The sequence below is a fragment of the Pipra filicauda genome, unplaced genomic scaffold (genome assembly GCF_003945595.2).
Source record: "Pipra filicauda isolate LSUMZ 115617 unplaced genomic scaffold, ASM394559v2 scaffold17_size4572894_pilon, whole genome shotgun sequence".
Taxonomy (NCBI): Eukaryota; Metazoa; Chordata; class Aves; order Passeriformes; family Pipridae; genus Pipra; species Pipra filicauda.
This window is the reverse complement of record NW_024104287.1, coordinates 3,106,971-3,128,872: the sequence shown is the minus strand read 5'-3', so window position 1 is coordinate 3,128,872 and position 21,902 is coordinate 3,106,971. Positions and strand designations below refer to the sequence as shown.

At 42.4% G+C, this 21,902-nt stretch overlaps 1 protein-coding gene across 10 annotated transcripts in view; it reads right to left on the bottom strand.

Moving 5' to 3' along the window:
• EPHA5 (EPH receptor A5) overlaps nt 1–21,902 on the bottom strand; it is a 205,644-nt gene that overhangs the window by 95,178 nt on the left and 88,564 nt on the right. The gene's annotated exons all lie outside the window — the stretch shown is intronic.

Below are 21,902 nucleotides of genomic sequence, written 5' to 3'. Positions count from 1 at the left end.
TAGTGTTTTAGGAAAAAAAACAGCTAGCCCTGTAGTCATACCATTATATGCAGAATTATAGGTACACTGTTAGTAAATTGAGGAAACCTTGATTTTCTCTTTGTCTCAAAAAGCAGAAACAGAGAGATGTGTTAAAGCAGCTCCAAGTGATGCTACCTTTCTTCCTTCAGAGTTGCTCTAAAGTATTTCTGCCCTAGCATGATATCAAGGATGCACAAATCCGCTATCAGACTTACAGAACTTACCTGGAAATCCCAGAGCCTTTCCATGTGCATTCAAACTTTCCCAGTTGTAATTAGCTCGCAAAGAAAATGAGTTCACAGCAAAAGCACTAATATTATCCCATCAGAAATGTCCCAGACACTCACAGCATGTGCTAAAACTCAGCAATTGATGACAGAATTCATCTTCACCATAGATAAAGTATAGATTTTTACTAGTGATCCCTTTCCTCTGATCAAGCAACTAGGACATCTGCTTCTAAAGTTGGCTCTGCTTCCTTCAGTACCGGAGAAACCCTCTCGACATCTTCCCTTTTACATCAGCTGCTTCTTCATCAAAGGTGAGGCACCTGCACATCAATTCCTAACTCCCAGAGCTAACCAACAAGTCTTTGATGACTAAGATCACTCATGCATAAAAAGTGGTGTGATCCAAGAGCATCCAACAGACCTCCCCCAGGCCCCACTTCCACAGTCTTACCCAGACTACAAAACTCTCACAGCAAGCACTGTGCAAGTCTGAAGCAGGTCCCAAGCCCACTACTGGCTGACAGGTTGCCATCATGCATCTGCAGCCTCTCTGCCCTACTCCAGGGATTGCTCATCTCCAGGAACCCTGCTGACCTCCCCAAACTGGGCACCTTCCCACACTATCTCCCACCTCTCTTTTCTTCTTACAAGACAGGCACAGAATAACTAGTTGGACTGGAGGGATTTACAGGTTTTAAAAATCCATTTTCCAAAATTGCTCATCACCCAACTAGTGCTCCACACCTAGGCTCTGCAGGATGCAGTGTTCTGCTTTGTGTTGATACACCAGGACTAGTGACCAGACCTAGGGTTGAATTTATTCTTGATAGCTTTTAGCAGACTTGCCACGAGCTGCCCTCTTGCTTTACAGCACATTTCTCAGTTTCTAGCACCTAGTTAAGTTCTTTTATTTACTTCACAGCCACTTTGAAATGCTGTCCTACCTACAGCAAGGACTTGCTATGCAGTCTCTTGAGAGTCTTCTGGGAGAGTAGACCACCAAATGGTTCCCCTCTAGCTTACAATGGTATTTCAAATCCAAATCAAACTCACTTGCACACACAGATAACAGAGACAGGCAAATGAAAGCACAAAAATGTGCAACATATAATGAGGGCAGCCCACATCTAGTGTGTATTCAATGTAATTAGCCTGCAAAGAAGAACTTGAATTTATCTCATTATGTCCCACCAAGACAGACAGAAAATCGTTACAGCACAAAAGTTTACCATGCTTCTATTTTGTGCAAAGCAGCAAATGCAAAATAAGTCAGTTTTCCTTGACAGATTTTCAACGAGGTACAGCTTGTTAATGACAGTATGATACGTAGATCAGCTCAAAGAGAATGTTTGGTTTTCATGAATTAAGTATGGAGCCAAGAGATGCACAACGCTGATAACCAATGTTTTAATGAGGGATGTGAAATAAAACTGAACTGGACCAATTTTTTTATAGTCTGCAGGCTCCCATGGGTCAGGCAAGTCCCTTCTCTATTAAAAAACTATAAGGAGGAACAGTCAAGAGCATTACGTGACTGAAGATTTCAACATGAGTCCTCAAAACAAACACCCAGCAGAGCAGAATATTACCAGATATAAGTGAAATACTCTTGTGTCAGTTCTTAGAAAGGAAGAATTCGGGGACAGAGGATGGGATATGCAAAGAGGGAGTATAGAAAATAAAAATAAATGCAAGAAGTGCCACATTGAATAGTGTTGTGCCGAGTCCAAACACCTGCAGCAGATGCTTTGGGGAGGACAGAGGGAGATTTACCGGGTTCTCCCAGCACAGTCTTCCAGGCTCTTCATGACGAGCAGCGTGAGGACAACTCCTGATGGAAACCACACTTGCACTACCATGCTCAGGAGCCGAAGCAGCTGTAGCTGCATGGGTGTTTCAGGCTTAAGTCATATCTACTATAACATTTTTCTCTAACATTTCCATTGTATATGGCACAGAGAGGACAGCCTGTAAGATGGTTCAAGCAGCAACTGCCTAATAGACAGGGATGCTGTGATGAAATGGATGCTGCTTAAATGAAAGATGACCCAGGGACATCTTATGCCTCCGCACTGTAGACCAGGTATGACAGTAGGTGGATCACAAGCACAGTCTTGTGCTTGAAGCTGGTACCATGTCAATTTTCTGCCACTGTAGCAACGTCTCAGACATTTTGGAAATCAGCTTCAGAGCAGAACAGGGTCACAAACAACCTACCTTGCAGGTACCTTGGGTTTTGGTCTTTATCTTACCATTCGTCTTCTGATAGTCAACCTTATAATCTCTTCATGAAGTATACATGACTTTATTTAAAATTACATGGGTGTCTGGGGTTTAATTCCTAATTAAATCTTATTTTAGTCTTCTTATATTTTTATCTTGGTATTTCCAATTCAACAGCTCTTGAAAGGATACATAGAACTAGCACAGTACATATAATGGTGCTTATAATGGTACTATCTCTCTTTTAAAGGGGATAGAAAGCAAGAGAAATAAGATGAGCTTAAGACTCCCCATAATCTGCAGCAAACCAGCTGAAAAGAAATGAAATCAAGTTTTAAGCTGTTGATGAGATCTGCTTCTTTCTTCTTAGTATTAAAACTGGTAACTCCTTAGCTGATTAACAGCCACCGATGTGTGAAAATAGTCTTTAAATTAAATTGGTTGCTAGAAAAAAAATAATTATTTTAGACACAGCAAATATGCCATAAACAGCCTGCTAATGTTAGGTACAAGTGGGATGTGTTTCTGTTAGTAGCACATCCATTATTAGCAAATTAATTTCACTGTTTTTATTTTTAATAGCAATCACAAAATGTTGTGGGCACAGAGCATTAACATCTGCGCAACCTATTGCTTGCACACTTCAAAATGGGCCAGAGAGAGAGGGCTGCAACAAAGGATGGCAGCAAGAGCATCTTGGGACAGCAATGGCTTGAACTGATCCCTTGAACCATCAGCAATCAGTTTAGAAACTATCTTCGTACCTTGCAGATGGCAGCCCACAAGAGCCATGCTGAAAGAAACTGACTCTTGGAACATGGGTGGATGGAGGTACAATCACTCTTACAATGAAAACTAACCTCTTTGAACAATGTGCTGAATGCACCATACCAGTAGTAGAGACAGTGAGTACCAGTGAGGAGACAACAATAAATAGGGAAAACAAGCCAATAACATCAACCAGCTGGGACTACTTGGCAGATTATTTTCTGCAAGCCTTAACATCAAATGATTTGCAGTTGCATCCCTGTAACCATCCCTCCCCTGAGCTTTGGCTGAAGACTGCATCCAATGGGCAGGCTCCTCTCCTCTCCAGCTGCCCCATGCCTTCGCTGCACACTGACACTAGGCAACACATGCTGGAAGCAAGAACCATCTCTGAGGCTTTCCATACCCTCAGGCATGTATATGGTCCTGTTGGTAAAACCACCCAATTATCACAGAGTCATAGAATCATAGGCTGGAAAAGACCTCCAAATTCATCTAGTCCAACTTTTGACTGAACATCACCATGACAACTAAATCACAGCATCACATGCCACATCCAGTTGTTTCTTGAACACTTCCGGAGATGATGATTCCACCATTTCCCTGTGCAGCCTGTTTTAATGCTTGACAACCCTTTCAGTGAAGAAATTCTTCCTGATGTCCAACCTGAACCTCCTTTGGGTGCAGCTTGAGGCCATTTCCTCTCATCCTGTCAATAGTTGCCTGGGAGAAGAGGTCAACCCCCAGCTGGCTACAATCTCCTTTCAGGTAGTTGTAGAGAGTGACAAAGCCTCTCCTGAGTCTCCGTTTCTCCAGGCTGAACAACCCCAGCTCACTCAGCCACTCCTCGTAGGACTTACCCTTCAGATCTCTCACCAGCTCCACTGCTCTTCTCTGGACATTCTCCAGCACCTCAATGTCTTTCTTGAAGTGAGAGGCCCAAAACTGGACACAGTTCTCGAGGTGTGGCCTCAGCAGTGCTGACTACATGGGGACAATCACTGCCCTGATCCTGCTGGCCACAGTATTCCTTGTAGAAGCCAGGATGCCATTGGCCCTCTTGGACACCTGGGCACACAGCTGGCTGTCAACCAGGCCCTTTTCTGCTGAGCAGCTTTCCAGCCACTCTGCCCCCAGCTTGCAGTGAACTGAGTGTAACCCCCACTCCCCATCTCCCTGTGTCGCTGGGAGGCAAGAAAGTAGAACTTGGGAAGGAGGGAAGGGTGGGGTGAAGGTGTTTTTAAAATTTATTTTACTTCTCATTATACTGCTGTGTTTTTATCAGTAACAAATTTAATTAATATCCCCACTTCAAGTAATTGGTGAGTGATCTCTCCCTCAACTCATGAATCCTTCGTTATACTTTCTCTCCTCTCTCCAGCAGCAGAGGGGAGTGATACAGCTTTGGTGGGTACCTGGCATCCAGCCAGGGCCAACCCACTATAGCCTCACAAAATTGGCCTTGGCCCACGGATCCAGCCTGTCCAGATCCCTCTGCAAACCCTCCGACCCTCCCACACAACTTAGTGTTGTCTGTGACTTACTGAGGGTGCACTTGATCCCCTTGTCCAAATAATCAATAAATTATTAAACAGGACTGGCCTCAATACTAAGCCCTGGGGAACTCCAGTAGTAACTGGCTGGCAGCTGGATGTAGCATCATTCACTACCACTCTCTGGACTCAGCCATCCAGCTAGGAGAATGCTGTGGGAGACAGTATCAAAGACTTTACTGAAGTCCAGGCATACAACATCCACAGCCTTTCTGTCATCCACTAGGAGGGTTACCTTGCCATAGAAGGAGATAAGGTCGGTCAAGCAGGACTTCCCTTTCCTAAACCCATGCTGCCTGGGCCTGAGCTCCTGGTTGTCCTGTACATGCTGCATGATGGCACTCAAGATCTGTTCCATAACCATTCCTGGCATCAAGGTCAGCCTGACAGGCCTGTAGTTCCCCAGATCCCCCTTTGGACTCTTCTTGTGGATGGGCATCATATTGACCAACCTCCAATCATCTGGGACCTCCACGGTTAGCAAGGACTGATGATAAATGATGGAGAGTGGCCACGCGAGCTCTTCCGCCAGCTCCCTCAGCACCCTCGAGTGGACCCCATTAGGCCCCATAGACTTGTGAAACCTAAGCGGCATAGCAGGTCACTACCTACCTCCTCCTGGATTGCAGGGGCGGGTCTATTCTGCTCCTCATCCTTGTCTACCAGCTCAGGGGCCAGTTGCCTTTAGGATAACTAGTCTTTCTGTTGAAGACTGAGGCAAAGAAGGCATTAAGTACCTCAGCCTTCTTCGTCGTCCTTGGTGACAATGTTCCCCCCCCCGTCCAATAAAAGATGGAGATTTTCCTTGGCTCTCCTTTTGTTTTTAATATATTTATAAAATCACTTTTTATTATTTTTCATAGCAGTGGCCAGATGGAGTTCTAGTTGAGCTTTCGCCTACATGACCTATCAACATCTTGTACTCTTCCTGAGTAACCTGCCCCTTATTCCAAAGGTCATAAACTCTCTTTTTACCCTGAGTTCTAGTGAGAGTTCCCTCTTCAGCCTGGCCGGTCTTCTTCCTCTCCAGCTTTCGGCACGTAGGGACAGCCTGCTCCTGCACCTTTCAGATTTCCTTCTTAAAGTATGTCCAGCCTTCCTGGACCCCTTATGAACCAGTGGCCTGAACAGGCCAAAGTCCACCCTCTGGAAGACCAAGGCAGAGGTTTTGTTGACCCCCTTCCTTACTTCACCAAGAATCAAAAACTATATAATTTTGTGGTCACAATGCCCAAGTTGGCCTCTGCATCTCCCACCACCCTTCTCCATTTGTAAACAGCAGGTCTAGCAGGGCACAGCCCCTGATAGGCTCGCTTACCAGCTGTGTCAGGAAGTTAATCTTCCACACACTCCAGGACCCTCCTAGACTGCCTCCGCTCCACTTTGTTGAGTTTCCAGCAGGCATCTGGCAAGTTTAAGTCTCCCACAAGAACAAGGGTAAATGTGAAACATCAGCCAGCTGCTTAGAGAATATTCTATCTGTCTCTTCATCCCATAATTAGTATTAGTGGGAATTCCAGTTTTGTCCCTGGAGAGAGAAAAGGTAGGAAACATGACCCTCTAAGCCTTGAAACCCAAGGAGATATGAAAAAGGTCCAACTTATTACTCCCTTTGCACTCTTGCAACACTGGGAGGATAAGCTCACAGTACTTAAGTGCTTAGGAAAGTGACCTTTCATATGTCCCAGAAAATAAAGCTCAAACAGGAATTACACTGTCTCCCTTGCAGGGCACCAAATCAGTCTCCACAGTAATCAGAAACCACAAGTATAACTCATAAGGAAGTGCCACTAATCCATAAATAAAGCTAAAGGACTAAATCTAACAAAAATTAATGAAGATAAGGATGCCCAGTCTAGATGGAGCACAGGTTATCCGGCAGAACCTGAGGTTTCCTTCCCAACATGCAAACTCCCTTTGCTTCTCCTTCATATCCTTTAGTGCCATTTACCTTTTCAAACTGCAAAGTTCTTTGGACAGGGATACACAGCTCAAATTACCATAGCTTTCAGAAGTAACCACAGTGTAAAACTCCCTTCCTCATGGAAGACCCATAGTCCACACTGAGCCAGCTCTCAGCTGAAAAACAAGCAGGATGTGGAGAGGTATGTATGTGTGGGGGGGGAAGGATGTGTGTGCTTTTAGCTCTGTAGCTCATCGAATCTGCTTTCAGTAGCACATTGCTCCAGTGAAGGGAATATGCCTCGAGAACTGAAGGATCTGAGCAAAAACAAGCTACAAATAAACCAAACCTTGTTCTCATCTCTGGAGCTGCCATGCCTTGAAGCATTTGCACTGAGAAGAGGGGGCTGCTGCCTCTTAGATGTGTCCAAAACCTATAAAAGGGCTTAGCAAGGTACAGTCTTTATAATGTGGAATCAATTAAAATGCTGAGAGGCTCCAAGCCTCAGGTTGTGCTTCTGACATGCTCTTTTACTTACAAGAAAAAACAAAACAAAAAACACAATAGACTGTCTTAATGTCTTCCAACCAGTATAAACAGATGATCACCAGGCTCTTCTAAAAAGTATTTCAAGAACCTACCAAAGAGCATCCTCCTGCAGAATTTTTAAGCAGACTCCCAAGAGCTAATCCCGCCCTCTCTAACAGCTCTCTTGAACTGCAGGCTGACACTGAAATTGCTGCCACAGCTATAAAGCTACAGTAAAATGTGTAAAATGCCCGGATTATATCTCCTTTAGGCTTTGTCTCTCTATCTGCAACAGTGCTACGTTGCTTCCTGTATTACACCTTGGGTTTTTGAAGGGAATTAAATAAATACCCACTAATAAAACACAGCAATCTGAAGCTGCCAGTTTGCTTCAATCCAGTACATTTGGCAGCACCTTTCGGGAAGTCCAACACCCAGTGCTGTAGCCCAAGATCTGCTTAGGGTCTTTTTAAATGGTGTCCTGGAGCTTGCTGGGGCATCTGAGGTCTTTGCACTTTGAAGAAAGAGACTCAGCTCTTGGATACCTTGGATGTAAGCCAATTCGTGCATCTCAAGTGGGAAATATTCTTTTAAGCTTTTTTTTTCCCTAAGAAAACATTGTGTCTTTAGATACTGTTCTGTCCAACTGCACACTAACTTAGGCTGAATTATTTCCACTCCACATTGAAATCAGCTCTAACTCTGAATACCAAAACAACCTTGAAAAGTATATAAATATATAAATAAATTAGTACTTTCAGTTCCTCCCTCTGAAATACCACTTTTTTCTACCATGTGACTAACTAAATTGTCACACAACAATTTACGACATAACCATAGTTGCTAGAAAACTAAGAATTAACTGCCACTAATAACATTAATGTGTTTCTTCCAAATGGTATAAAACTTCATCATATGTCAACACTCTGAAAAATTCATCAAATTCCCAAGTCAGCTACATTTACAAGCCATAAAAATACCTAAAACACAATACATTTGAAAACACTCATGCTTACATTAGGATCTAATGGGCTATATTTCTGCACATCCCAACTTTGCTCTAAAGAAGATTTTTAAGCAATCAATGAGGCAAAGCCTGTGTCAAACCTAAACTCTTAGCAGCGTGATGGAGGAGCAGTGAAGGAGATTTATTCTGGCATATATGCAAACCCACACTATCATTTGGGTTTGATTTTGCAGAAGGAAAGCAAGCTATGGAAAGTAAATGCTCTTAAGGGAAACAGAAGATTTTTCAAAAGCACTCAGCACTGCGCAAGCGTGCTCCCACCAACTGTGTCAACTGCACAGCTGGCTGTGCTTTGGTTTTGTGGGGGTTTTCTTGCCAAACTTTCTTGTCCAAAAAAACACCAGGAGAAACTGGTACATTTCTAGAGAAAGCACTACTGGAGATGAAGTGTCGTTTCCTAGCAAACACAAAATTTCTGTCACCAGCAGCTGCATGCTCCTGCAAGCGTGTACAAGGGTTCCTTCAGCTCTCAGGCCAGGTGGCACCTGCCATCTTCCTCGCTCTCTGGCTAAAAGGGACAAATCCAGGTTGATCTCACTGAGCCCCAACTATCTGGCTTACAATAAAAAAAGGCAGTCCACATCCTGTTGCTACCGCTTCTCTGTCTATCATAGCTATAAAATATATATCTTCATAAATCTCTATGTCTATAAAAATCTATCTGTGTATTTTTACTTTGTTGTCTGAGGAATGGGACAAATGCACTTAAATGATGTTTAAATTACTGTCTTTGGTTTTTTAATGAAGACAAACTGAAATCATTTTACTCCCTTAAACAGAGGAAGTGGTGATTTACAATGCTGCATCTAAAGGAAAAATATAATTAAAGACACAGAAGGCAGCAGAGACACATTTATTTCCGCATGCTTGTACACATAACTTGAGATGCCTGGCTCTGCACATAATCCAAGAGGTGCAAGAGTCTATTTTGGGGGTTTCTGCACACAAAGACATGGACCCAGGTTATCCTTTGTTACACAAATGGCAACTTAAACATTCAAGCTGCATTGTTGCGCTAGGCGAGGGAAGGATTGATGGACAAGGCACAGAACTCCCTCGAGTTCAATAGTGGCATTGACTGAATAGCAATAACAAGCATCATCCCTAATGGCGACAGGGGGACAGGATCAAACTTGAAAATGATGCAGCCAAAACTCCCCTATGTCTGTCTGTGTGCACCTATTATGGACAGTAATGCAAAGATCAGTTGGCAAAAGCTCCTGGAAAATAGGGTTCTTCAAAGCTACATGTTTGCTAGCAAAATATTACAATAAAAGGATTTTAGTCTTCTGGTTCAGTCTGCCATAGGGATCTGGAGCCCAGCCAGCAAAAAAAAGAAAGATTCTCTAATTATGCTGTGGTTTGGACAATTGTAAGCCATTGTGGTTAAGAAATATGACGTTTGGGAGGATTTATTTTGATGATTTATGCCATGTGTGTTTACTCTACCAACATTTTAAGGTTTTAGCCTGAATTAATAAACTGCACATATGCAGGCAGTAAAGAGAAGTAAAAATGCTTAAAATATTTCCTTCTGATTGGCTCTACCTTGAGCAACTTCATTTGCAAGAACAATACTTCTATGTGGTATAAAATCAGCCTTTCCTCTCCTGACTATTTGGTCCAAAATAGGCAGCATCCTACCAATCTAGAGTGATGTTTAACACCTTCTCAAAATGATCCTTTCAAACCCGGCATCAAGTGTTTAAGGGCTTGTTTGCTTCTACTTTATGATCATCTGTCTCAGGAGGTAAATTCGGCAGGACTGGCTGCAGACAATTTATTTTAAAATTGTTCCTTTGTAATTTATGGCTGAACATATGTCACTCTAGACACATCTATTCAAATTCCATCAGAGGGTGACAAAGATGGATCTTTTACAGTCCTGACCAAAAAAAAATAGGAAGGATTTATCCAGAGTTGCCTGGACTAAGTGTTCTAAATGGATTTATGCACAGAACTATGATTCTGCGGAAGTGGTTTTGGTTTTTTTTTTGCAAATTTCAGGTACAGGTGGTGCTAGCCAATTTTGCTGCAGGCAGGCAGCTTAGAGGTGCACAGAAGAAACATGGACAAGTCTCTTGGGGAACATCTGTCTCCCTTCAGTCATGCCTCCTTCCATAGAAGCTCATGGGTTTTTGCATTGAAGCACACTGGTTGGAGCTACAGATGGAGGTCTCACTGAGCTAAATTCTGCCCTGTTATACATATCATGGGATGCTTTTGCTTTGGTTAGGAGGCAACAAATCAAGGACTTGTGTGCAAGGAGGATATGGCAAATATTAATACCCTGAGAAATTTAATGAAGAAAGCTGAGTAAGCACCACACATACAGTCAAGTGCAGAAACATCAAGCGGTTATCCCATTACATGCAGACAGAACACTATTTCGGTTTAATTAACCAGACATAAAAATATTGAGATTATTCGTTAAGTTGATTAAACTACTCCTTTGGCTCAGATGAACACTGAAACACTTCACAGCTCGTCTGCCTTGCCAAGTAATTCCACCAAACATGTTCCTCTTTAGGAACGAGCTCAACAAAGGGCAACCTGAGGCATTGCTGGCTCTTCCCATGTCAGCCAGACAATGGCAGGAGCTTCCACATTCCAATCGTTTGGAGAATTTATTTCAGTATGATCTCTCCTACTTCTGGAGAAAAACTTGCTGCATATAAAAAAAATGCTCAAACACAAGATAAATCAATAAACTTGACACTTTAAACCTCCTGATTTTGAAGCCAATCTCAATACTATTTGGGTAGTGGGTCTTATGGCTTTTGGATGCTGGAGATGAGTCATCCTTGCCATGAACTAACTAGAGCTGCCCTGACTCCAGTCCAGTCAGAAAAACACCAGAAGCCCAGAAAAAAACCCCATGTAGTTATATCCCAAGAAGATAGTTTCTTCATCAGACTAGAGCAGTAGTTTTCTGAGACAAAAGCATGCACTGGGAGGGAGACGTCCTGCTAGTATCCCTGTCCACTGCCTCTTCTCATGGACTTTGTTCTTGCCCCAGAAATGACTGTTTACAGTCATGCAACTGTTCTAGGAATTCAGATATGAAGCTAAAAGAAAAGCATAGCAAACACTGCCTTCCCTCTTGCTACATGAAGCCTCACCACAACGTCCTTCCTGCCAAATCCACTTCCCCATACCATAAAGCACAAGCCTGAAGCATACTTTGCAGCAGTGATACCGTCCATTCTCACAGGCTTTTTATTTAAGGTTTTGAGCTGCCAAAGCTTGATTTATGGAAATTTAATTCTCAAACTATTATAAGGGAATACTGTTGTTCACATGTAGCTTATCTCCAGTTATATCCAAGAAATAAACATTGCCTATACGAGCCTGTTTGCCCTGGAAACCCAGCACTACCTCTATTTGTAATTTTTGCTCCATCTCTGAACCCTTGCAGTGCATCAAGTTGAAACAGTCTTCCTAAGGAAGTTTGAGGAAAAAACAATACAAACCTTCTGCTTTACAGAAACCTTTCATGTTGTATTTGTTCAAGGGACGACTGGAAGACAACATGAGGGGAGAAAGGAAGCAGCTGGTGTGGGCACAAGGGCACTGCGCTCTGGTTTTGGCATACCTATCCCTTCCAGGAAAAGATTGTAACCTGTTCATCTTACATCTCATACGTTACTGCCCACTTGCCACTCCAGAGCTCCTCTTCCACACTTTGTTTTCAAAGCCTTGTCAAGTCTTGTGGCATCTATCCTGTGACACTCAGCAGGTGAGGGTGGTACGGGAAGATGCTGCTTGTCCTCTCAGCAGCCCTGAAATGCAGAGACTGCAGGAGAATACGAAGAGTCAGTCTTGTCATGAGGAAGAAAAAAAGTACAGAGAGGGAAAAGGGGTTACTAGCCTTTTTGAGAAGAAAGCCTGGAAATGCAAACACCAACAGAAAAAACAGCAGAAGACAAACACAAAAAGCCCGGTATGAATTCTTTTATTTGAAGCGGTATGCTTTGCACTGAAAGACCAAATGCGAGTTTTCTGACTCAGGTGGGGACTGCTAATATTGTCCTCCGTGTCATCTCCTGGCCCTGCCAATATCCAGCATTCCATATGGATGCGCTTCTGGATGTTGGTTTCTTTTCAGATGCACTAGAAAGCAGCTAGAAACTTCCGAGGCTCTGACACTTAGCCCAAATACCATTCACAATTTATCTTCTTTAAAGTTGTGCAAGTGGCAAAAATATAAGGTTCATTATTCCGCACAGAAATTCTCTCATCATCCAGTCAAAATTAAAAATAAACAGTTGCAATTAAATGTGTCGCTACATTATTTATGTAGATGCATTCAGCTTGCAGAAAGCTGCTATAAAAATACTCCCCTTCAATACAAGGGAAATTTATTGCACTTTTATTGTATATTTTCTTCTCCCTGCTCAAATGTATGTTGCTCCCTGCCTTTTTTTCCCCCGTGTTACTTAACACATCACGTTCCAGCTACTGTTTTTGTCTTGAAAGAATGAGAGATGTAATCCAAATGTTTCTTGATTATTTGTGAACAAAGCTGCTGAATGATTACTAGACAGATAACTCCAGTATTTCCCTTGCAATCGAGGACCACTCCTTGTCTCTGATTTGGCTCTTACTGCTGTTGGGTAAATGATATGCACTGAGGCTGCCCAAGCTTCGAGTATGTATTAATTCTGCCAGAAACTCCAGACACTCTAAAGAATTGCTAATTTAACAACAGGCTGTGAAATTATTTTTTCTTTCTATATTAATTTCTGTGTTATTTGCAAGTCACTTCACTGCCCTGACTGTCTTTCGGTGTGACTAACAGGGGATATTTCATCTTGTCAGGAAATAAGTGAAAGCTTTCTCCCCAGCAGTCTCTATACTCATAACCAAATATAAATATGGGAAACAACTGCTAATAAAACCAGGTTAACTTGATGCAGGTGTTCCTCTGTCAATTTAGCCAGGTGATATCACCAAAATCTGACAGGAAAGCACAGTGATATATTTCACTTGTGCCTTGACATTTTGATTCTGTTTGTTAGGGTGTATGAGCAGAGATCTGGCTTTTTCTCCAAGACCTCTACAGCTGTCAGTCTGTGCAAACAGGATTTGACAAGATGTCCATTTAGCAGGATGGGAGGGCAAAGGAAAAAAAGAGAGAGAGCTGGAGAGACCAGGTATCTGGTAAAGCTGCACTGCAGTGCAAAAATGGATGCTTTTCACATACCAAGCAACTTGAAAAAAACTCTATATCTTGATATAGAGGATCTGAGGCAGTTTTCATCCTTTGATCAACACCTCCTTCAAGAAAGGTGGGCAAGAATAACATAAATAAAAGGTAGAGGAGAAAGAAGACAAAAGGCCAGAGCTGGAAAAGGCATCAGGATCATTGTACACTCATCCATAGGAAGATTTCTGGCTGGTCTTAATTCTTTTTTAAAAAGAGAGAGAGAGAAAAAAGAAGCTTTCATTTGCTCCCAAGGAATTAGATTTAAGAAGAAATCTAAATAGGGAGTTTTGCTTTCCAAGGCTGCCTTTTTCCAGCCTGGGGAAAGAAGCAGAAGGTGATGAAGTTGTCTCTTCCAGGGATAATGTTAAGAACACTCTCTGCTTATGGAGCCCTGAATTTAAAAGCCTTCAGCTTGTGTCTCCCTGCTAAGAACTTTGGGCCAGAAGCAAGTAAATTATTTATAATGAAATACAGTAAGAAATAGATACGAAGATGAAACAACAGAAAATGAATATAGCATTTAAACAAGACTGTAACCAGAGTTTAGAGATTTATGGTAACTGGCTGCTGTATAAAGATAAGGACAGGATTCTGACAGTCTGGGCAATTCCTGCATCTCTGCAAGAATAGTTTAAAAGCAAAACTGAATACATAACTCAATTTAAAATTCGGGACAAAAGTGTTAATTAGTGGGGTTTAAACCAGACCTTACTTTTCAGCACATGCCAATGTCATTACAGGCCCCTACACAGCATCAGCCACACCAGTGCTGCCTACAGTCTGCATGACCAGGCAAGGGCTTGCCTTTTCTTCCTCCGGGATGCATGACATCTGCTCATGCCACATTTACACCAGGCTGCAGAGAGGCATCTTCCCCTTGCCCTCTCTTTTCAAAGGCCATGCAGCCAAACACACAGTGTTCACAGGCTGAAACATATCAGAGATCACAGCCCTCATTCTGCACACAGCCACCCCCAGCTCACACAGGACCAGGTAGGTGCTGTTCAAATGCATCAATGGACAAGAGAGCTGGCCATCCCATGGCTATGAGAGGGTATGCACCATCCCACCATGTACGCACACCAAGCAACATACAGCTCAGCCTGGGAGTGGTACCAAACCACAGCCCTGAGATCTGAACCAGACACCACCGAAGACATCAAACCTGGTCCCAGCCACCAGGCAGGTCTGCAAATGACCTGCTATCCCCAAAAAAGGAAAGGCTGGGAAAAAGTCTGTATCAAAAAGAACCCTTGACAGACATCCCTGATCAGTTGTGCACTTTCACAGCATTCCTGTATATTACCTCTGGCATAAAGCGATGAAAGAAGACCTCAGCTGAACAGAGCCAGTTGTGGGCTCCTTACCTTGCTGCTCCACCAAGGTAGAAAATATGTATTACTGAAGCTGTAAAGTGCTTACAATTATGGCTCCAAACCCAGTAATCTCCGCTGATGTAGGTAAATTGCTGACCTATCACTGTTATTTACGATGCAAAAAAACCTTGGGTTTTCTCTGCAGCTTAATAAAACCTGTGGGGAATTGGTGTAAGGCTTTCATTCCTTATAGCCAGCCTTTAATGTTGAAATCTAGATCTCCTGGAGGGGAACTGAATAGTTTAGAATAATTAGTGATTTACATATAGAGTTGTCAACAAAGATATATGGTATTAAGTTTACCAAGATGAAGAGTTCTACCTTCTCAGTTGCTACTTTTGATTTTATTTTATTTAAAAATTCTGTATTTTAATTCTGGTCACATTCTGCCATCGCTAGTAAAGTGGCCTGAAGCGGACAGCGAGAGGAGAGCACTAAATCGAAGGCTTAAATCACTTCTTCCTTAACCCCCCTGGCAGATTTAAAGAGCAACCTGGCAGTAACGCTTTCAAATAATATACTGTTGGACCTGACACAGCAGAGAAACTCTGCTTCAAATCACACAATGGTCCAGATGACCATGCAATTACAATTAACCTCCTACCCACTGTGCCTGATGACAAATGATCATGGGAATGATAGACTCAGGAAAGGACTCGAGTATCAAAAAAAAATGATTTCTGATTCTTACATATTTAAAAAGCCATTTTCAGTTAGGAAAAAGCAAAGGGACACTAATTTTAGTTTTCCATCCAAAAGAAATTAATAACCCTTGATAACACATATGCAGCCATAAGCACAGCCTACATGTCAGCCTTCTAGCAGCAAGAGGGATGCATGGAAGTCTCCTTTCAGCACAGCGCTGTAATCGGAAAAGCACTAATATCCTGCACTGCTATAAATCTCAGCTCAGACCAGAGAGCATGAATTTTGGCCATCCTGGATAAAAAAAAGGTAATATAACCTCAAAATAGCAAGCAATAATTTTTGGCACACTTACTGGGCCCATGGGGTTTGCATTACAAGGTCACTAAGCAGGGAGTTATCCCATGTTGTCCCATCAGGTTTTGTGCTTTTTCTGTTTTATGTCCCTCATCCCCTACTTACCTTGTGACCTCTCTTTACCAGGGGGCATCCTCCTTTCTCTGCTCACACAGCACGTTCTGAAGCAAGTAGAGCTATTTTACAGCCTGCTCCCTTTGCAGAACAGGGAAGCACAAATATCATACTATCCCAGGAGGAGCTGAGGGCACCCATTTTCTTTCCTTTAATGGGGTAAGAGCTTATTTGCCCCAATCGCACTCCTAGTCGGAAGCTATTGTCCCTCCAGATCTGCCAGCAGAGCACTTGGACTGATCTCTCCCTCACTTGCTTCAGTGAAGCAAGCTTGTTAGTCTAAATAATTTGTTAGATTTTTGAGAATTCACTCATTCTAATTAGTGTCCAGATGTGATGAGGCAGATACCTTCAGCTGAGGAGCAGTGGGGCACGTTTATGTGTGTATACATATTTTTATAATTATATGTATAGGACATGCTTATTCAAATTCTATCCCCCATTCTTCCTAAATCTGGCGTTTGCTGCATCTCTCAAGAATGACAGAAGCAATATGGATATGACCACCCAGACATTACCACTTGTACCTGGAAGCATCAAATCCCTTGCAGGCTGCCAAGACCTCTTATGAAGCAAAAGGAAATCTTTACCTCCTACTTCCCAAAGAGTCAAAGGATGCAGCACCGCCAGATGTACACGGGCCATACGCCCCGTTGAAGGTAAATGGGCAGTAAGCAGCACTGTGTTTGGGCAGGCCCCTCCTGCAGAGCATGTTATGGTAAGTATTTATGAAGCTGTATGCCAAGCTATCTTATAGTAGCTAACCACAGTCATAACACAATTAGGAGATAAGCCCTGTAATGCAGAGCATTATATATAAGGGTTTCTACATATACTTACAGCACCTGTTTCAGCATGCCTTTAGCTAGAGTCTTCATGTGAAAGAAATAAATATACTGCATTCTGGCAATTTATTCTGATAGTTGATTAGGGAAACATTACTTCATGAATTCTAAGCCATGACATTTCCACTAATCTTTACATTTCAACAGCAGGGAAAGGAATGGCTTTCTTATCTCCGTGCTTATCATTTTCAAGCTGAGTGTGTTATCTGCTCGTCTCTGGATTTACCTGATAACTCTTAAAAAAACCAAAACAGACCACCACAGTCTATGACACTTATGTGTGGCTTACTCAGAGAGCTGTATGCCATTCCTAAGATGAACAAATGTAGAAACTAGCTCTCATCTTTTCTAATGTATGTCAAATAAATAAAAATCCAGATTGCTATCTGTTATTTCCCTTCAATGAGATTGCTGCTTAAAAGGTTACAAGCGATGACGTTTTTGCTTTTGCAGAAGGCTACGCATTAAACTTTTCATATCGCTGTGCAGGGATCAAATATAGTCTGTTTGTTGTCAGATTTCTTAAGCCTGCTCTTCTGCAATGCCCCACAGTGTAATAGCTACCACTTCCCTACCCATCTGTCCCTGAGAGACCTTACCTTGCAACCCTTGCACCATCCCTCCTTCTAATCCCCAACCCCACAGATATTTTAACACCTAAAATGAATAGTCATGAGCTCCTCAGCTGTAGTTTCCAAGTCACATATTTAATTTTGTATTAACTTTGGGTTTCGCATGGCTCAGGCCCCTAAGCAGCGTGAGCCATATTGGGTGCCATGATACCTTGCCACCTTACAGTCTTACCTGGGACTGTTCTCCAACCACTGAGCATCAAATGGACATAACCTAGGACACAACCCATTAAGGCAGTATAATGGGGTGGGAAGCATCCTGCTACAGTGCTAGTTATGCACCAAAATCCTGGTTATCATCACAGAAGGGACAATAAATGTGTTTTAAACCCTCTTTAGATGACAGACACATTTTGGGCTGCTTTCATTGCCTGTCTTTGAAGAGCTTGTATTTTTGTTTGCTAAGGGTTTCTCCTTTGGACAGACCTGTTCACTAGCTGAGCCATACATTCACAACAGGATCATCTAAACAGTCCCATAACAGTGATGTGCATTTCATATGTGCACAGTCAAGTGTCATAGCTTGATGGAGGAAAGACGCCCTTGTTTACAGGTGCATGATTAGCAAAGCTACTATCTTACTAAGTTCTGGTGCCAAAATGGAGAGTTGCTTAAATAACGCAAGTGAGAACAAAGTAAATGCTGCAAAATGCAATGTATCACAGAACCATCAAGGTTGGAAGAGAACTGCAAGATCATCCAGTCCAATCACCAATACAGAACCACCATAATCACCCCCAAAATCATATCCCCAAGTGCCACATCCAGACACATCTTGAACACTTTCAGAGACAGTGACTCCAAAACCTCCCTGGGCAGCTTATTCTAATGCCTAACCACTCTTTCAGTGAAATTTTTTCTTCTAATATCTAATCTGAACCTTCCCTGGTGCATCTTAAGGCTGTTTCCTCTCATCCTTTCACTTGAGACATGGCAGAAGTGACTGACCCCCATCTCACTAAAATTTCCTTTCAGGCCGTGTTAGTATATGTAAATGGACTTACATTGAACATCTGGTTCAGAAAAGTATTTTTGAAGCGAACCTCTCAATTATCCCAACTGACCATCCCTCAGCACACAATACTGTCTGTGCAAAATGGATTTGTGGGGGATAAATCTCAACCTGAAGATGTGTACTGGGAGGGCAATGTTGCTCACAGTGCATGTTCTAGGGTTTTTCAAGGGGCCAAGCCACAGTCAGCACAAAACAGGGCCCTTGCAAGATTCACAGCATGCTGCTTCATCCTATAAATCCCTCCCCAATATGTCATCCCACCTGCTGATGTAGACAGAGCCTCTACTAACATTAACTAAAGCAATCTTGCTTTTTGTTCTGCCATAACACACATCTATAGCAGTCTTTACACTATAATACATTCAGATTCAACCTGTCTTTGGAATTTGCTTACATGAATTAGCTGTCATGCTCCAACACTTGTCAGTTGTCTCAGATAACCAAATATTACTCTGATTTTCATAGCGTTACTTAGAAATTCCCTACACAAACTACAGGGAATTCTGCCAGTTCTGAGATAAATTAACTGCTTATCAAAGGCAAAACTGACAAGGGTTGTTGGGGGTTTTTTTTGCATGAATCTATGGTTTATTACTTCCTAGCCCTGTAACTCTATTTAGCTTTTTCATGATCCACGCATGAAGACCTTTAGATATATCATTTCAGCTTAATAACAACACAATTACAACCATTTAATGTGTTTAAGGGAACAGTCCCAGCTTAATTTCTGGTAGGAGCATGCTCTGCTAGCAAGGCAAAAAATATCAGCCTGTGCTCGAACCTTCCTTTATTTCCTTAGCCAGAAAATTCCCTGCCCACCAGCACAAGGATGAGAGCTTAGTCCCTGATTCCAGCTCCTTGGGGCAAAATCCACACCACTCCTTTTAGAGTTTGATGGCAGCTCTTCCCTTTCCCACACCCAAATCAATACGGATGTAGCTCCTTTGCCTGAGATTAGGCTAAGTTCTAGCAGTGCATCCTTCTTTTTCCTCATGAAATAAGCCTTCTGTATCACATTTTGGAGGTTATCTTCTAAAAAAAACCCCAAATTGAGCCTGGCAACAATTGAGTCCCAAGCCACAGAGTTTTCTCAGTACTTAAATGCTAAGGCATTTTGGCTTCCATGCCCCTGGAAAAGCAACTCATTCCAGAGACCTCATGGGCGCAAGAATGCCAAGTCTTCTTGGCCTGAAGGACATGAGAAGGCTACCAGAAGGTCACCCAAATCAGCCCTACACATACGGCAGCCCTGGCTTGCACTCAGCAGCCTGTCTACAGAGAACCTGGCACCGCACTGCTAAATAACCCATCCCACTCTGCCACATGTGGTCCATTATCCTTCCAACCAATTTCCTAACCCCTCTTTCTGGGGTATGGGGGGGGAAGGGTATAATGCCTTCCTACATGGAATAAAAGGGTGGGCATATTTCAGTGCCAGAGCAGAGTTGATGCTGCCCACACAACCTGGGGTTTGGAAATAATGTATTTATAGAAGTACATTAAGACCAATTTAGAAAGGGTTGATTAGATAAAGTAATGCTCATTCAGGCAAGCCTAAACAATTTTCTTATTTCATTGAATCAGCAATAATGTACTCCTACAAATGCAGTAAATATATATCCAATCACCTCCTCCTTCACTGACTTCTTCCCTTGTTCCTTTCTGTTGGCAGCATTTGGTTTGGGTTGTTTTCAGAAAGTAAAAAAACCCTAGTAACTCATTTATAAAACCTTCTCTTCCTGGTAATTTTATTTTGTCTCTGTAGCATAAGGCAATCTAGCAGAAGCAAACATTGTTTACTTGTTAATACCAAGCCAGAACTCTTAAAGAGAGTCGATGAGACCACAGAGGAAAACTATTGTTTTCTTTGTTATTCTGCTGGAAGACCTGCGGTAATATATCACACATCGGCAGAGCATTTCGGGGAAAATACAAATAGTTCCTCTCTTTTCATCCATATGCATGGGAAATTGTGCTGGTCTGCATGCACTGAAAGATTTCGTGTTGCTGCTCCATCTAGATCCTCTCACAACATAAGAACACCTGCTCTAAAGAAAAATTCACTGCAATTTGTAATTCAGAAAGCAAAGTATTTTTTAAATCCTGACTCTTTGACTGTGTTACTAGATCAACTGATTATCGTAAGGTACATCTCAAGAGACACGTAGTGCTAACTGTAGAACAGGCTTCTATGCCTGCAATCCCCACCAATGCCGGAGTCCCTGCACCCCCCAGTCCCTAGGTGAGCCCCAAATCAGGTTCTGGCCTGCTGGCACTCAGATTAACTGAGAAAATGAGAGGCTACAGGCAAGTGAGTGTCCTAGCCAGGCATATGCATAGAAAACCCCTTTGTTTTTGTTGTACAGTGACAACATTTGTTATTAGGACACCACTGTTTACCTGTTGGTTTCATGGCAGTGTGATTACTTTTGATCTGAGAGTGCCTTCAGCTCAACCCCATACTGTGCAGGTGTTTGGATCTCAGAATCCCTCCTGGGCTCTCCCTTCTCTTTTCACCCTCTCCATTATTTACCTCTAGCTTTACAGGCAATTAATATTCTTAAGAGCAACCTGGGGGAAGGAATTGTATTTGTCACCTCCTCTCCATGCAAGCATTTGCTGTTGAGGTATGAAGGCACGTACATGTTCCTGTAATGATTTCAGGAAAGAAAGACACGAGGAAATTTCTGCTGCTGGGCAGGAATTTTGCAGCTGTGTCTGTGCCCAAGCTAAATTCCAAGCATACGCTCTGTATAAAGCCTCCATCAACCACCATCACAGAAAATTGATTCATAAAGTACACCCCTTATGAAGAGAGACATTTTTTATCCCATGCTACAAATTCAAATTTAATCAAGGATCTTGCTTAAGCAGGCACTTTTCTTCCCCATAACCAAGTCCAGCAAATTTCTCTGGATCACTGTGGATACAGTGAGGGGATGTTTCTGAGCTGCTACTAGAGGTCACCCCCTCCTAGGGGGAAAATGGTAACCTTTGGCTTCTAAAAACAAAAAAGGTTCCAATTTAGCAAACACTTAGCGCCCTTTGCAGATATTCACTTACTCCAGCAAGATGTTACGTAAAAACTCTCTAAGCCAGAAGTGGGTTTTCAGAAGTCCTGCATGTCCAATCATAAAAGCCCCATCTTCAACAATTTGGAAACCGACATTCAAATCACTTCTAGTATCACTGACTGTTTTAGGAAGTCCTACGCTTAGTCAAGAAATGAGTGTGTATTTTTGTCTTGTGCTGTGAGTGTAAGAGCCTAGACACTCCTAGGGACTTAATAAACACCCCCAGAAAACCAGGAGCTCACTATTAGATTCAATAGGATAGAGGTTTTATTCCACATCTTTCACTTATATGCCTGAATACAGGTTTAGAAACCTAACTTTAGATTGCTTCTCTTGGAAACCTAACTCTAAAAATTCAGAACAACCGACAAGGATTTAGTTA